The following is a 10,374-nucleotide window of genomic DNA, read 5'->3' as shown; positions in this document are numbered from 1 at the left end:
AGAGAGACAGGAAGTCAGGCCTACCCACAGCTGCCCTCACACAGATAAATGGGGATTGGGAACCGAAATCCTTTTGATTAGATTAATCACCTTCATCCAGCACTTAAGAGGCCTAATCCTCCAACTAAAAATCAATGCACTTGTAAGGAGAAATTAACTGCATGCACACGTAGCCCCTCCTGTGTCCTAACCAAAGGCTGGGTATTTCCCCGCAGGGCTACTACTGCTCAGAAAATATCTGCATCTCAAGACGTGTGGTAACATCCTGTTCCCCTCAACCAGCCACCTGCCTGGTTGCGTCTCACTCCACAGGCTCCTCTCATTAAATGACCCACCCACACAAAATTACTGGAAGGTTTCTGTCATCCCCTGAAAAATTTGGCTCACGGAGGTTCTCAGTCTCTCTCTAAGAACAGGGAAAGCAGCCAGCCAGGTTCCTAATCCACTCCCTAGAGAAGATTAACAGTGCAGGGCATTTAACCCCCGTCATGCCAACAGCTGTGCCTGGTTGGGGGCTGGCCCCCAGGCCCAGGGAAGAAGGGAATGTGGCACTGGGGTGAAAAAGGAGATCAGCTAACGGGGGAGACCCAGGAGGGCAGAGACCCTTGGGTAATGCCCACTGCTGCAAAAAGGAACCAGTTGATGCCACAAGGACAGATGACGGTTGGAAAGGCCTCCACAGTTAAAGAGAACACCCTGCCCCGCCATCATCCAGTTTCCCCCTCCTCTTCTGAAGGCTGGGCAGCTTGTCCAGTGCAAGGAGGAGGCAGTATCGCAGGGCTCTGGACAAGCAGGTTCTGGAGGTGACAGCAACCTGGTGCCTTGCACCAGGCTCATGCCAGGGTCTCTCTCGCACTGCATAAGGCATTGATGGGGGTGTTGGCCAGCTGTGCAGCCAGGCTCACAGCTCCGTGGTGGAACTGATATCCTCCGCAGGCAGCAGAACGAAGAAGAAGGAGCGGGAACTAGCTCACTGAGGATCGTCACGCTCGCCCTGTGGCACTGGGTGTCAGGGCAGGCCAAGAGGAAAGTGCATAGCCTGGAGCACAAGCACCCGCAGGCATGGTTTGGAAGGGAGGTGACTGGCTGGATGTCATTCAGCCAGCCCAGGCAATGCACTGGCAGGAGGTGAGGAGTGCAGCTCAGGGCCGGCCCCTGCTGAGTGCAGATATGGGGTCACTAGGGCGTTTAATTCCTTCTAGGCAGCAGTTTAGACCGTGCCCTGGACAAGGAAGGAGCTCCAGTCCTAACCAGCAGCTAAAGCAGGGAACTCCACTTGGCATCTGCCCAGGGTACGCTGCTATTTCAGAGCTGGCGCTCACCTGCAGCCATCAAGGAATAATGAAACAAAACACTGAGGAGCAGTAAGGTTAGAGCAAAGGAACTAGGAGTCAGACCTCCTAGCTGGGAGTATGGGCCAATGCTTAGAGCTGGGGAGTCTAGAAGGCAGGGTTCCCCAGGACTTCATTCCTCAGGGTAGTGGCTAAGGGAGCAAGCTCCCTTTGTGCTCGGCGCTGCACGAACAGAACAAAAAGACAACCACTGCCCTGAAGAGATGACAAGCCAACTATTCCTATAACTATCTGTCAGTCTCTAAGGTGCCACAAGTCCTCCTTTTCTTTTTGTGAATACAGACTAGCACGGCTGCTACTCTGAAACCTATTCCTACCCTGCCACTGATTTGTTTTGCAACCTCAGTCAAGTCATATGGCTCCACCTTGCCTCAGTTTCCCCATCTCTCCAGTGCAGGGCTGAGGCATCTGGAAGGGCAGCAGTGTATGGAGGATGCTTGCCCTGCCCCAGCCTGTGCAGCATCTATTTTACGGAGCGGCAGGTTTCATGCGGCAGGGCTGCCGCTCCAGGGTTGAACTCATTGTAACCCCTGAGAAAATAGCCAGGTACAACAATTCCCTTGGAAAACAGATGACTATTTTATTTGTGTGTTTATATCTACACACACACACACTTTGCAGGATGCTGCAGACACTCGGAAGGAGGGGGCATTCATTGTGCACATGGACAAGGTGAGACGAGCCATCAGCTACAATAATACAATTCACACAGCCAGATTTTTCAACTGTTCTCTGTCGGACTCTCAGCATTTACATTCAAATCCAGGACAGTGTCTGGTTTTTTGCACCCTAATAGACAGCCCAGCCCAGCCCTGCCAATATGGGCTGGTGGGATCAGGAGACAGATTGGAAAACAAGGAGGAGAAGATGGGAATTTCCTTGATGGAGTGTTAATGTGGAAGCCTAATTAAAGCTCACAGACCTATCAAGAGTGTTAACCATTTCACTTCATAGTCGGTGAAAGGGGCGTGGCCGGGTGTGCAGAGCGGGCCTAGGCTCCTGGAGGCCTGGGTTCTATTCCTAACTCTCCCAGATCTAGCGTATAAAGCAGGGATCTGGAAAGCAGAATTCCTTGGTTCTATTGCTGGGCCTAGGAGGGAATGTGATCAAGTGGTTAGAGCAAGGGTGAAGTAGCAATCAGGAGTCCTGGATTCTGTACCCCCCTTTCTGAAATTGACTCGAGCTGGGTCCTGGAGCAACTCACTTCCCTTTGTGCCTGTTTCCCAATCTGTTCTTTGGGGAGAATACCTGCCTTCCTCACAGGGGGTTTTCAAGGCTTACCTCATTGGTCTGTAAAGTGCTCTGAGATCCAGCTGGCAGGGGCTTAGGGGGCAGAGACCTATAGGGTGTATGCCCGCCCAGGCTTGTGTGTGTATATTTTATATATATGAACATACATATGTGTGTGCAGGGAACATGGATGTACATGCATATTTGCAGGCATGTCTCCAGGTATGCATGTTGCGTGTGTGCTCTTAGGCCTGTGGGGGCCCTGGGTGTTGACATGTGCCTGCCCAGATGCGTATGTACATGTGTTCTCGGCTGTATAAGGTCATGCATTTGAGCATGTATGCAGGCAGGCATGCAAACGCTTCTGCATGCCGGTAGGTGCGGGCGCCTGGTGATGTGTGTATGTGCTGATGTGCAGGTACGTGCAGGGGAGGGCAGGTGAAGAGGCGAGGGAACAAAAGGCCCCTCAGCTAATCCCTCCCAAGGCCTGCTGCACTCAGAGGTAATTAGGTGTCAAAAGGTAAATAGCTGCTTAGCTTCCTGCTGGTTCCTGGGTGGTGACTGCTTAGGGCAAACAGTGTGTGCTTGTGGCGAGTCGAGCAGACACTTTAGAGTCTGGCTCATTGCTTCTGGGGGCCTTGTGGAGATGGTCCAAGGGGGTGATGAGATTTCATCCAACGCCTTGAACTAGATCCTGGCCAGTTCCTAAGATGCACCACAAACAAACCCCTGCAGTCATGAGTCAGGGCTCAGTGCTGGGGGCGGGTGTAGACAAACAGAGCAGGCTGCCTATGCAGATGCAAACAAGGGGCAGTTATTGGGGTGAAGAGATGTTTAATTCATTAGGGGCATTGTTTCCTGTCTTAGGTGTATCTAGCCACGGGCCTGGCCACTCCACCCTGCTTTCTCTTGTCCAAGGCTGTGCACTGAAGTGGGGGGATGCTGTCCCTCAGGAGCAGAGACAAGAGCCAGACCCAGGCATGCACAGATACGGGCCCACCACCCAAAAAAGCCATCATGGGGTAGGGATGTAGGCCAACCCTGGCAGGCATCGCACAGGTGCCCAGGGCTCCCCACAGGCACAGTCCCTGCCTACTGCCTTTGTTGCCCAGCAAGCTCCCAGCGCTAAAGGAAGTAGCCCCCCACTCTGCTCCTAGGGCAGGGAAACACATCCAGTCCTGGCTATCCCCAGCTGCCCCAAGCACCTGTGTCCCTGACTCCCCCCAGGAGCCAAAGAAAAGTGAAAAAGGAGGAAGGGACACAGGACACTATCTCTTTGCCAACTGCAAGAGACGCAGGGCCCTCACCCCTTCTGCAGCAATGGGGCTTGGACAGGGGCCCCTGTGCCCTACAGCCTCAGTAAACAGAAGGGGACCATGAAGTAGCCCCCACAATCCTCTTGCTTGAGACCAAGGAGCAACGGCCTCCCCCCCATGCAGCACCCAGGAAACCATGACCTGCACGCAGGTCTTACTGCGTCTCCCAGCCCGCATTCCTCAGCATTGGTCCTGCTAGCCCTTCACGCTGTGGCCCACCTCTCCCCCCAAGCAGCACATCCGGGCCATGGAGCCCCTCCAAGGCAGCCTCCCTGCTCTAGTTCCCTCAGGCCAGGCCAGGAGTCCAGCAGCCCTGGCCTTGCTGTCCACACCAGTCACGGGGGAAGGGGCCTGCAGGCGGCCTCTCCAGTGGCCGTAGCCACGAGGACGCCAAGGTCCATGGCTCCGTGTGATGCTGCCCCGAGCTCCTGTGAGACTCTGGGGGCTTGTTTCTCTTGCCCGCCATGGAGCCCTTCCCCTTAGCCCAGCAGTGCAGCCTCAGCAGGGAGGGAGCGATCAGGGCGCCATTAAGAAGCTGTCAAGACGGAGGGGCCGGTTCCTCCAGCCACCGAGTGCCATAGAACGTGGGGTTCAAGGTGGGGAGGCCCAAGGTGGTGCAGAGCTGTTGCTTCCTGCCCGCCCATAGGTCAGAGAAGCTGCAAGCAGATGGGGAGCTGTGCTGGCATCCCACTCGAGGCACGAGGCAAGAATCCACTAGCCCCTGGCTCCCCCTCCAAGGCTGACTGGCATGTAATCAGCTGCCTCCCCACCACATCCATTTAGGGTGTGAGGCAGGGACCCATGGGCCCCTCCCTTTGTGGGGCACAGGAGAGGAGCCAGCATGCCACTCATGGGCAAGACCAAGACCCATGGACCCAGCTAGAGGTGCCAGACAGGGGTCAGCCACCCCCTCACTTTTTCTCCTGTGGGGAAAAGGAAACAAGCCAGGAAGGGCCTAGAATGTATCCAGTGCCCCTCAGCACCTAGGGGAGCCCCCGTGTGCATCAGGGCCCACGCCCTCCCGGGGCCTGCAGAGAACGCAGGGGTGGGAGCAGCTGCTGAAGGAAGCCCTGCCTGAGCCTCCTGTTCCGTCAGTCCCTTCAGGGAGGGAGACAGAGATAAGGGAGATAAAGGGACTTAGGCGAACGTGCGGGAATTCACCTGCCCCCCTCCTCCTGCCACTGCTGACAAGCCGGAATCAGCCCTCAGCAGCAGCAGGAGCTTAGGCAGGGATCTGCGAGGGCAAGGGGAGCACGTATACCAAAGGGACAGAGTTCAGGTGGGATTGCAGACAGGGCTGGGCTGCAAACACAAAGGGCTGGCCTCTTCTACCTGGTTCACAGGACCAGCCCCTCGCACGTACCTAGCGCAGCACTTGTTGTCCACGGATTCACCCCTCACACCAGGGCCCAGGCCCCCCTTCCCCTTTCACAGACTGCAAGCAACCCAAAAGAGACAGCACCCCCGGGCTGGAAACTGAACCCAGGAGTCCCAGCAAGGACGATGCCCACCACTTCTCTACATCCCACTCCCTACCCAGCGCCAGGACCGGAATCCAGGAAGCTCTATGCTCTAACTCCTAGACCCCACTCCCTCCCTGATTTATTTGAGTTTGGTTGGGGTTCTTTAGGGACAAGTCTTGCCTCTCTGAAAGAGCAGAGTAACCCAGCCCCAGGCCAGGCCACCGTTGAGATAACTCAGTGGTAGAACCTGTGTTCAAGCAAAAGTGAAAAAAACCTCCCACCTAGAGACCTTGGAGTAGGAGGGCCTGGAAGGCTTGCATGGGCGCTGAAGTGTTTGCACCTTATTTGCCAGGCCCTGCTGGGGGGAAGTGCACACCCCGGAGTCCTGCCTGGCATGGGCAGGGCACTGCTCTGGGGAAGCTCGCAGCTCTGAGGACCCAGCAGATGTGCTGAAGGGCCCTCAGAGGAAGAAAGACACAACGGCTGGTGCTGCAATAGAACGCCAGCAAACAGGAGGCATTTTAGGATGCACGGGAGTGTGCATCGCCGCACGGGTCAATGGCACAGTGACAGACTCACTTCTAATCCAGCAGGGGATAAAGAGCAGCTTTCTGCAGCTGGAGGGGGGCTGGAGACCAGGTGTAACAACTGCCAGAGCACCCAAGGGCTGGAGAACAGGCAACCTGCCCAGACCCTCTCCTGACAGACTGGGCTGTCACAAGGGACGGAAATGGGTCCTTTCATTCCCACTGCCACGAGCCATCATCTTTCCACTGCAGAGCCCAACCAATGTGTCTCCTGGCCAGCCAACCTTGCAGCCGCGGCCCACTGCCTGCCACTCCACGGTAAGTGTTCTAACAGGCCACGGTTGCTCAAACCCCACCCCAAACCCGGATGGCAGGTGGGGACAGCAGGGCCCAGCAGAAGTTGGGAAAAGGGAGCCCAGAGTATTCATCACACAGGGCTCAAGGGCCGTATGGTACCAGCCCCTGAACACAAGCCTGGCCATGCATTCCCAGGGTCATAAGGGCCACACATAGGGTTGCCAACTTTGACTGGAGCTATTCTGGGAGATTTCCCGCCCGCCTGCACGACATGTCATTTTCTTAAAATATCCTATTCAAATCTCCCGGATGGCTTTCAATAGTCACCGGGAGATCAATGCCACTTCCGGGAGACTCCAGGCCAATCCTGAAGGGTTGGCAACCCTCTAGCCACACACATACAGCACCGATTTTCTACAGCCTTTCATGGGGTGCATTGTGCATCTCCGGGGCATATTGGTGTCCACCCCACAGGGCATGTTGGGCTTTACGATCACATTGCTGCCGCCCACCACCAGCGCATCACTGCAGGGCCTGCTGCATTTCCATCAGGCCTTCAGGACATCCCCTTCCTCCCTCTGGGGCATCATTTGGTGGGTACCACGGCACTGAAGTCCCTCAGTGGCACTCTGAGCTGAAATGTGAACAGGCAGAGGGATGGGGGTGCAAGGGCCTTGCCCGGATCCCCTATGTGCTACCCAGTCATCACCAGCACGCCAAGCCCAGGGGAGATGATGGGCCCCTCCCCCAGGGAGAGAGGGGTCCTGGGCCTTGCTGCTGGGAAAGCATCCTGCTGGGAGCAGTCACGCCCTGGCCAGGACTGGAGGCCTTGTCCATGCGGCTCCCATTCCAGCCAGGAGCCTCCCCCCACCCCGGCTCCGCACTCCTAATCTATGCACAGGACTCTCTGCTGAAACCAGCAAGACAGCAGGGGGGCCCAGTGAAACCCAGGGGGAGCGGGCTGCTGCACAAGGCCCTGCAGAGAAGCAGCAAATCCCCAGTAGTACCCCCAGCACACCTCTGTGCAAAGCCAAAGAGCACTGGGCTTGGAGAGCAGCCGATAAAGAGCCCGTCTGGCCCTCCTTCAGGGGAACAAAGGCCTCCACTGACAGCTAGCAATAAAGCACTGACACTTCCCATTAACACTTCCCAACAGAGAACAAGGGGGCAGCGGGCAGGGCCTGGGGCTCATCCCCCCACAGGAGGCCGCATGAAAAGCCTGTGAGGATTACCCAGGTGCAGCAGTTGAGCTGCCTTGTTAGCAGCATCAAGGGGTCTTCAGCATCCATCTCACACCTGCACTGGCTGGAGATCCCCCACCCTGGGCAGCAACAAAGAGGGCTTTGGTTAAAGCAGTGGTTCTCAAACTTTTTTTTTTTTACTGGTGACCCCTTTCACATAGCAAGTCTCTGAGTGCGACCCCCCCCCCCTATAAATTAAAAACACTTTTTAATATATTTAACACCATTATAAATGCGGGAGGCAAAGCGGGGTTTGGGGTGGAGGCTGACAGCTTGCGACCCCCCCATGTAATAACCTCATTACCCCCAGTTTGAGAACCCTGGGTTAAAGGGCTGGTGTATGGCCATCTAACGCTAACATGTCTCCACGGTCTGTTTAGTCCTCAGCTCCAACAGGCTGCCACCAAGGGGTGGGGGAAGACAGTCATCCTCCTAGCTTTAGTGATGGGGAAACTGAGGCACGGAGCTTAAGTGCCCTGTCCAAAGCTATGAGTGTTAGGGCAGGGAACAGAACTGAGGAGTCCTGGCTCGCAGCCCACTACGCCTCGCTTTCTCTCTACCCAAAGCGATGGTAGTACACATAGAGATAGGAGGACCCAGCCCCGCTATTCTAACCACTAGATCCCATTCCCTCCCAGCACCAGAACAGAACCCAGGAGGCCCAGTGCCCTGCTGTTCTCTGCCCTGGAGTCACTCCAGTCCCAGGGAAAATGAGCGCGCTGCCAATTTCTGCCACGGACTAAGCCAGGGGAGTCCCCTGCAGCTCCCGGGGAACCCTAGCACACGTTGGGGTGCAACATGGGCAAAGAACCCTGCACCTTCCCCACTGCTGCTTCTTGCAGCCCTGACCGCGCTGTACGCACAGGCTGCATTCCAGAGCAGGCTCTTTCTGCGGTGACTTCATGACAGGAATGCAGCTTCAAACAGGAAGCGAGAAGGCGCCAGGAATGCTGCTCCTGGCCTTTGGCACAGTGTTTTGTTTGTGCTTCTTAAATGGCTGGATTCTCCCCCTTCCCCCCCCACAACTTGACCTCTTGGGGATCAGTGACCCCCCCCACCTCCTTTCCAATTCAGTCCCCACCCCACAGGCATTCCAGCCACCGCGACACCCTGCACCCGAGAAACGGGACGCAGCTAGGAGCCTGGGCAGAGCAGCGACTGCAGGACGCTGCACACGTCCAACAGACTCAAGCCACAATCATCCCATCCCATGTGGCCCAGACGCAGGACAGGGGCCCAGGACTCCTGGGCTCTTGTTCCCAGCTCCCGTCCACGGAGATGGACAAGAGGCCTAACAGAGGGGCGGCAGGAGCTCCAGAGCTTTAAACCCAGCTCTGCCAGCCATTCCCTCTGCATCCTCAGGCACGTCACCTCCCCTCCCCAGTGATGCTACACACCTACTGCGCAGAGGGTGGAGAGGCTGGGACAGAGGAGAGTCCCATGAGGCCACTTTCTCTCCCTGCACCCCCCTCCCCACTCACATTAGCATTTCCAGAGTGCTACTTACCCCTCACTGGGAAGCAGGGCGAGGTGATGCCAGGCCTGGGCTCTGGGTAGGAAGGTCTCTGCTGGCTGAGCAAGCTCAACCGTCCCCCCGGCTGATTTCAGGCCGAGTTATAGGCTCCTCAGCTGCTTCCAAGTCACTCGTCCCTAGAGCAGTTTGCAGACGCTGTTTGAAACGCGCAGGTGGAAGCGACAGCTGGGCTGCTCCCCCAGGGCCAGTGGGTATTGCCCAATTGCTTCCGTCCCCCTGGCAGAGCGGGGCTGGGCACCCCAGCCCCCCTACAGGGCAATGCTCCTTCAGATCACCTGGGCAAGGGTCTCATCTCTGTGGACTGAGAAGGGGAGGGCTGGTTCTGCAGGTGCCCCCACAGGTACCAAACCAGGCAGGGGGCCAGCATTCAAGGCTACGTGCTCCACGAGGGTCTGCACGTATCTGTAGGGTGGTTGCCCATGACCACCCCATGACCCTTTCTGCACCCTGTCCTGAGGGTGCCCTGGTATAGCAGGATAATAATGCCCCAGGGAACACCAGACATGGGCACACTGGTACCTGTGGCCTCTCCTCCAGCAGCTGGGCTGGAGCACAGGTCCTGCACTGGCCTGCCTGCCTCCTCCTCCTGTGCATCTGGCAGCCACTGGCCTGGGGCTCGCCCCAGGGTCAGAACACACCCAGCCCCATGGGACTGGACAGCCTTTGAGCCCCGCTTGCTAGCGCTGTTCTGCATCTCAGCGCAGGGCCCCCGTCAGGTAACCACCACCTGGGCAGGGAGGGAAGCTTGCCTGCCCCTTCCCCAGCCATGCCCTTTGCCAGAGGAGCCCACAGATTTTGCAAGAGCAAAGCTCCATGGGTCAACCCTGCTCTAACCAGCTCCCTCCTCTGCACATGCACCCAACTGCCTGCTGCGAGGGGACCTGCCAGGCCAGGGCACAGCTGCCTCAGACCCTGGTCCAAGCTCACCCACAATGCACTGCTGCCCAAGCAGCCTGGGCATTCTCTCCTGCAAACAATCATACACACACACACAACCACACGCACACCTGCCCAGGAGGCGTTGAGCTGGCTGCACTGTCCCAAGTCAGTGCAAGGTGCTGAAGGGAAGCTGCTGCCCTCCAGCGTCCAGCTGCCCACACTGCACTCTGAAAGGGGGCAGGTGACAGCAGGCACTGCACTGTGCAGTGGGATCCATCAGCCCAGGTGCTGCGGCCTTCCCCTGACCTCCGAGCAACACGCCCAACCAGGCCCCCCAGACACCTCTGCCAACACCCTGCCTAGCCTGTGACGACAGTGCAGACCTGGCTCCCGTGGGCCTGGGGCGCCCGCCCTCACCTCACCTCACCTCCCACTCGGAGCTGGTGGCAGCGAGAGGACCCACTGCGGCTGGAAATCTCCCCGGACTGCTCAATTAACTGGTTGGTTGGCCACAGAGCCTCCCAACTCTGCATCA

This window comes from Lepidochelys kempii, chromosome 26 (genome assembly GCF_965140265.1).
Source record: "Lepidochelys kempii isolate rLepKem1 chromosome 26, rLepKem1.hap2, whole genome shotgun sequence".
Taxonomy (NCBI): domain Eukaryota; kingdom Metazoa; phylum Chordata; order Testudines; family Cheloniidae; genus Lepidochelys; species Lepidochelys kempii.
Note: the sequence above shows the minus strand (reverse complement) of the source record.